This window comes from Limulus polyphemus, unplaced genomic scaffold (assembly GCF_000517525.1).
Source record: "Limulus polyphemus unplaced genomic scaffold, Limulus_polyphemus-2.1.2 Scaffold315, whole genome shotgun sequence".
NCBI classification, from domain to species: domain Eukaryota; kingdom Metazoa; phylum Arthropoda; class Merostomata; order Xiphosura; family Limulidae; genus Limulus; species Limulus polyphemus.
This window is the reverse complement of record NW_013665925.1, coordinates 5,858-13,232: the sequence shown is the minus strand read 5'-3', so window position 1 is coordinate 13,232 and position 7,375 is coordinate 5,858.

Genomic DNA, 7,375 nt, shown 5'->3' with positions numbered 1-7,375 from the left:
CAAAATAGATACAGATATTAACTTTTTTTTAATATATTTCTCTTGCCAGCTGCAATTTAGTTGCTCAAACCTGAAAATTTGAAAAAGCAATGTAAAGTGTGAATTACTTAACTAAGACATTGTTAGTAATATATATAATAAATTACAGGAAAGCTTTGTCAAACTTTGTGACAAGCCGTTGGTAAAACGTATCGTATCGTGGCATCAATATCTAGATACGTATCGTATCGACTACTATGATGAGATACGCACCCCCAGTAAATACCAGTGGCAATATTTTACCCCCCCCCCCAAAAAAAAGATAACAGTAAAACAGGTTCTTATTTTAGGCGTCTCAATTTACCTATAGGTGAATTCCAAATTTCGAGTCATCGATCTTTCATGAACTATAGCTGCAAACACGTTGGTAACAAAAGGCCTCACTGTAAAACTGAATTAACCTCCAAATCAAGATAAATCATCGCAATTTTTTATCGAAGTTATTGCACATCATTTAACGAAACTCACTTTTAACTGTTTGTTTTCTTGCAAAACACTGCAACATTAATATTATATCAGCCCTTGATGACCATGCCATGTAGACTTTTATTACAATTATTTACTTGATTGTTTTTAAAACCTAGATTTTGATTAGCTGGCCTTAAAAATCCTTGTTGAACTCGGCATGAAGGTTCAGTTCCTCTCGGCAGTTTCCGTCGTAGCATAGAGTAACCGTACAAGTAATAATAATAATAATAACTAAAAAGCCGAGAGGCACTCCGCTCTGTGCTTCACACCATCAGATATCACCTGAATAAATGGCGTATAGCGGGACAAGAAGCTTCTTGAGCGTTTTGCTTCGAAAGAATGCAGTTTTTTAATAATGTTTCTATCCAAACTTTTTTGAGGAGACATGGCCTCCTCCTCTGACGAGTCGCCACTGGTAGAAACTACACTGAAGTACGCATCAAATAGTAGGATTATACAATATATTGTACTGAAGAAATACTTCAATTATTTGCCAGACTCATAATACACTGATTTATCTAAAGGAGAAAACCTATAAACGAGAGTTTTTCTTCACCTAAAATCCTTCGAATCTTAACACGCCTGCTTCAAGCTTGTTAGAATATAACATTATGTTTGTAAGGCCTAAAAGATTCAAGTAAAGACCAACGCACTCTCACAAGTAAATAAACTCAAATCACATGTCCGTTTTGTGACGCTTGTGAAACGAAAGTGTTTGTTTTAGAGCAAAGCTTAGTTGGGCTAACTGCTGCGTCCACCGCGGGCAATCGAACTCCATATTTTAATGTTACAAGTCCATAGACTTACCGTTGTCCCACCGGGGGACCAGAAGTGAAGAAATGATACTCCCATTAAGTCACGCTATATAAACGTCACGAGTACACCTCGTGAATTAAATATCAATCTATATCGATAGCATCCTGTTTCTTCTCAATATTTCTAATGCCAATATTGGAACCGTCTGCGAGTGTCACAGGATTTATTCTGCTTAGGGCCTATAGTAATGAGTAGCTCTTCACACGTTTTGTACTTATATTCTAATAAGTCGATACGCAACTCTTAAAATTACCTCACATGCAGTTCTGAAATAGCACTTTCTGTGTATCATTTGTAGTTATACTAGTGTATCAAACACGTCTAAATATCAATTTAAAAGGGGCCAATTATGCAATTCTGAAACGTCCTTAATATAAACCCTGGATAGTGCCGTGATAGCTTATGTTTTGTTCATTTGTAGTTAAGCACAACGCTACACTTTGGGATATTTGTGCTGCCCACCACGGGTATCGAAACCAGATTTTTTATCATCATAAGTCCAGAGACATACCACTGAGGAGCAGCTTACCTTTTAATAGGTATATATCATATAATTGTTCCCGATAATCTCGCAAAGCTAAACAAATGCTGTCTGTGCTATAGCCTCCCCAAGTTTGAATTGATAGACTTGGAGAAAGGCAGTTATCCAACAGCACCCACTACAAACCCTAATCGAATAGTGGGATTTGACCGTCACTCTAATAACGCTCTCTCAGTCCCAAAGTGTGGAGCACGAATTTGCAGCAACGGGGCACAAACGTTGGACCCTCGAATCCATTGTCCATCACGTCAGGCCAGTAAATCATATCACCCTATTGTGTCTTACAGCTCCTTGAATGAAACTATTACTAATTCATATAACATAGAAAAAAAACCCGCTACAGAGCATTGCCATTTTCATTGCAACTGTGTATCTCGCATCCCGAGATCTGCTGTGAGAAAGTCAGCCTTATACAATACATTTCTATTAATATATATATGTCTACACGTGTAAACACCCCAGACTTTATTCGAGATTTTACTTGCGAGATGTATAACAGAATAATTAGTGACATAAAAATCAGGTTTATAAATTCAAAATAGGACTTAACGTAGAGCTTGTCAATGTATTAAAACCGCCTTATATACACAGATATTTTTCAAAAGTTTATAACTAACATACTGTGGCCGAATCTCGGGCTAGTTTTTTTTTATGCAAGTTTCTGTTAAAAAATAAACAAACTTTTGCGTAGTTTCTTAAAGTGAAATGTTCTTAATCTGAAGAGTGGAACATTAACACAAACTACACTTGTTAGTTTTTAACTGCACCAATAATAACTTGGCATTCTTACATATAAAATATACCTGTTACACAGGTTATAAAACTCTGGGAATAATAAAAAATTGTGTATAAAATTATGGATATAATGCAAAATAATGTATCTATATCTACTTTGAAGTTTCACATTATCTAAGTTTCTGGTAAGAAAAAAAGGCCGCGACCTAATTATAAAACTATCTGTATTTATTCAACTGAATCTTCCCGTTTCCTTATTTTATTGGCGAAATCATGTCACGAAACAGTCTATTTCAGTTAGTAAAACGACTTTATAAATGTTTAGCTCTCACATGCACCACAGAGAAGTGTTGAATTGTTTAAACTTATCGTACGAGTTATCTGAAACACGTAACGCACGTTACATCGGGAAGTTCTTAAGTTTATATGCAGGGCATGAAAAAAATATCGAGAACGACACATTTTTTTTTATTTCAAAATAATACATATATTGGTAAATACAGACAAATGATCTTAATGGCTTAAGTCTTGTTTTAAAATGACTACCCTCTCTGTATGCAATGAAATTAGCTAAGCTACGACCATACACAACGATTACCAGGAAAAAAAATAAATTCTGCTTTGATCTATATTTAAGGTCAGTCTCTTCCAGAACCTACCATGACATCTATGTTAGGAAAAACAAAACAACAACAACAGGGACTTGCGTGTCTATATCTCTATGCATGTCCATTATGTCAAATGTCATGAACTAGTAATTAAAGACTATCCGCATACAGATACCTGTACTAACACCAACCATGGGCCAGGAATAGATACAGCCACTTGTACTAACCACAACCATGGGCCAGGAATAGGCGCAAATCACAGCTACGTACACCTCGTTCCAACTACACTTATGCAACTTACTGAAGTTTTGAAACTTTACTTAATTCGAAGTTATACAACGATTCACACCCTAATATCCGTATATTACACAGTAATGGAAATTAAGGGTAAATGCGCAAAAGGGGGGATATAAAAACTTGTAGAAATTGAAAAGGGGTTTGGATAAGGTTAAAGTGAAAACCAGGTATTCGGACCTCATTCATCGGTTTACATGTAATTTCGGTCTTAATTGCACATACACATACATGTATATAATTCTCATGATGGTTTGACAGGTCATTTAACAAAATGTGATTTGAATCTCACGTAGTGGGGTATTTCAACAATATGAAAAATTATAAGACATTCCCAACTTAAATAAAGTTATCATTTACAACCGTTTTCAAATTGCAATTCATAAGTTACAAATATACAGTTTCTTTATTTCTAGACTCTCATAAGCAAATGTTATAGTCATGACAGTAAACACAGTATAAAATCACCCTATAAACAATTCTTGAAATGCCCTTGACTAGCAGATACAAGGTGATGATTCCTTTCAACGCCCCTCAGATACACTGACTTTCCCTCCCTACAATATCCATATTTCAAAACACCCGCGTAAGATAATATTCTGGTTTAACGTACCTTCCTAAGAAAAGGCTTTAACATCCCTCATTACATAATAATACCATACCATTATCCATATGGACCTTGATGTATTATACTGTGGGACCCTGGCAAACTCTTGGGATGTCCTACGCTCACCCCTGAGTCTCTAATGATCTAACAGCTCGCAACGAGATCTAAGATTGGCAATTTACAGATATAAAACCTGAAAAATCCAAAACTGTGACGCAAATATGATACAAAAGTGTAAGTCGTAGGTGAAGCTAATTAAATATGCAAGAGAGTTAAAATACACCAAGAAAATATTCTGATGTGATTACATCTAACTGCACAGAAATTTTCTTGTTTCCATGTCCTAGAGGCTGGGATTATGGCGTCGTGTTTTAAGAACTCTCGTGTATCTAAGAACTCTCAAAGCAATAAACCACTTAACATTTATACAAGTATGTTTTAGTATTATACATAGAATATAAAGTTTTCATGTGTCGAATTCTCTCCTTACAACTTTCTTCATTTACCTATCTGTTTTTGAAACATAAAAAAAAACACTAATCCCTAAACATGGTTCTAAATAGGACCATTCCACGTTCTTCTTCTAAACTTCCACACTTCCTTTATATATATATATATACTTAATTGCTTTATAACCGCGTGCAATAGACCTTGACGACAACGATTAGATACCTTAAAGACAAGTGTATAAAAATTGACCTACTTCTCTACTAGCATCCAACCTACACTGACGGTACCCGTACTCTTAATTGCACCTGTAACATGTAGGTGTTTTATTACATAGCCTTTCTGGGTTTATACGTAACAGTGCAGAGCAAATCATTAAAAGATTTGAACCACTACCTGGTGTTTCTGTTAGATTAATTATTTAACTGTACAGTATGAACCGGCATAACTTTTTATCACGAGAATATAATTCACGATAAGCTCCATTAAAGGGGCGGTCGCAAGAATAATTAGTATATTTTGAGGCATAAGGGGAAATGTTCCTAAGCCCACTTGAGGTCTCATTCTGCCTTTAAGGTCATTGACTGTAACAATATACATTACTGGTACTGGACGATAGGTCTCGTTGGCACTCTGTGTAATAGATACAGCGTGGTTGACGTATATATTATTATACACTTTCTACTTCAAATAAGAACTTATTAGCATGCAGATAAAATCCATTTAGTGGACAACGAAGGGGGTTGAAAAATTATTCTACAATGAACTTCCGTTGGGTCACTCTTGTGACTTTAAACAACGTCAAAGTGGCAAAAGTTTCTCTATGTTAAATTTAATTCAACATATGAAACGCAAAGGGAACATTACAAGAAAAGTTACAAAATTAAATATTCGAGATGTAATTTGGGTCAGAAATGTAGATCGTTATATCAAGCGCAAATAGAACCTGAGATTTACAATAACAAAAGAAAGAACTCCGAGATTGCACTGAAATTACGGATTGTTATAGGGGGTGCCACACTTAGCAGGTACTGCACGCACCACCAAGTTTTCAAGAAAGACCCCCTCTTCTGTACCAAAGGCTGCATTCGGGTTATGCAGAACACGATAAAATGCTAACCAAACCTGCGAAGGTTCAATTTCACAAAATTCCTGTTGGATTACATATCACACATAACAACAAACGCCACATCAATTCTTTATAGTATGACAAACATTTTGTTTCGGTTGTGCAACAGTGAGTCTTAACTACTGCACTGGAATTGTACGTATTTATTTATAGAAAGTTTTCGTAACCACACCTGTGTTTAACGCATGGAGATCACTGTAGGAACGAGATGTAAAAGTACAAGAGTACACTCGTATGTAAATCATAACCACAGGATGGAGACGACTCCATAACAAAGCTTACTTTTACTGCAGCCATACCATTTCTCGATTGCTTTTAAATCATTTTATCTTCCATGCCCTTAATTATACCCCAAGCTATGAAGTTGAACCCAGAGGCTGAATACCTCGTATATACACTTAAAATCACAACAGGAAACCATGTATTTTAAGCATGAAGTATAACATTGGTTTCAATTCAATATTCAATAGATAAAACAGCCACGTTATTACTGGATTTCTGCATTTCTAAAAGTAAAAAAAAAAAAACTTTTAAAAATGTGATACGAATACCAATTTATCTGCCCTTTTAAATAATATAACTACAAATATCAAACCATGAGAACTTATTTTGATATATCTTTATGAATATGTTATACTATAAATACGTTAGATTTTAAATTATAATTATATGATATTTTTTATGTCGGCATTGGCTTTTTATATAACCATACAATATTTTGAAAAAGGAGGTTAAAACCTTAGCATATGCTTTTTTTGTTGTTCAATTTCGCGCAAGGTTACTGCATTGGCCATCCCTATTTTTGAAGTGATAGATTAAGAGTAAAATCAGCTAGTCAACTCTTGAACTGCTATTGTCAGATCGAATAATGGGATATGACCGCCACTCTTATCATACACCCAAAGGATTTTAGTTTCGGCAATAACTGGGCGCGAACCATGGAACTTCAGATTCACAGTCCGAAAAGATAACCACTGGGTCGCACTCGGTCCACTTTAGCATTAGTGGTTCTTATAAAACAATTAAAGTTTCCAGATGTGCAATAAAGCCAAATAAAAGGAAAAATATCCAGACAAATATTTTTAAAGAAAATATAAAAACAATAACTACGTTTGAGAAATATTTGACTGATTATGCTTTTTATGATAAAATAATAGTAGTACCAGACTAACAGTAAGAAAATATTCGAATCAAAATAAGATCTAAGATATGTATCTTTTCAGTTCGAATTCAACAATTTAGTTTACCTTAAACTTAATGTCAAACTCAGAAAACGTTGTTAAATTTCTTGTATCTTTAAAGTGCACTTGTTGTAATTGTCAGAAATATTATTAGCCGCATTTCAATTTGTTTTATCTATTCATCAGAGTTCACAACCATAAAAACCAAAAAGAAACATAATATAACGAACTTCCTGAAAACATAAAAGTTATTGAAGAAATTAACTGCAATCATAACATGCTTGGATAACTTTTTGGTTTATGGTGATATTACTTTTTATATAAATGATAATGTACATTCAGTTAACATGTGTAAGTTTGTGTACAGATAAATCTGTTCTTATTTACAGTAAAAAATATATGAAATGTTAAACCTTTTGTTACACATTTATATTATTGAAAACTAAACCTGTAATTACGGTTACTTAAAGCTTACAATGGGTACTCATTTGTGATTTTTTTAACCTTACC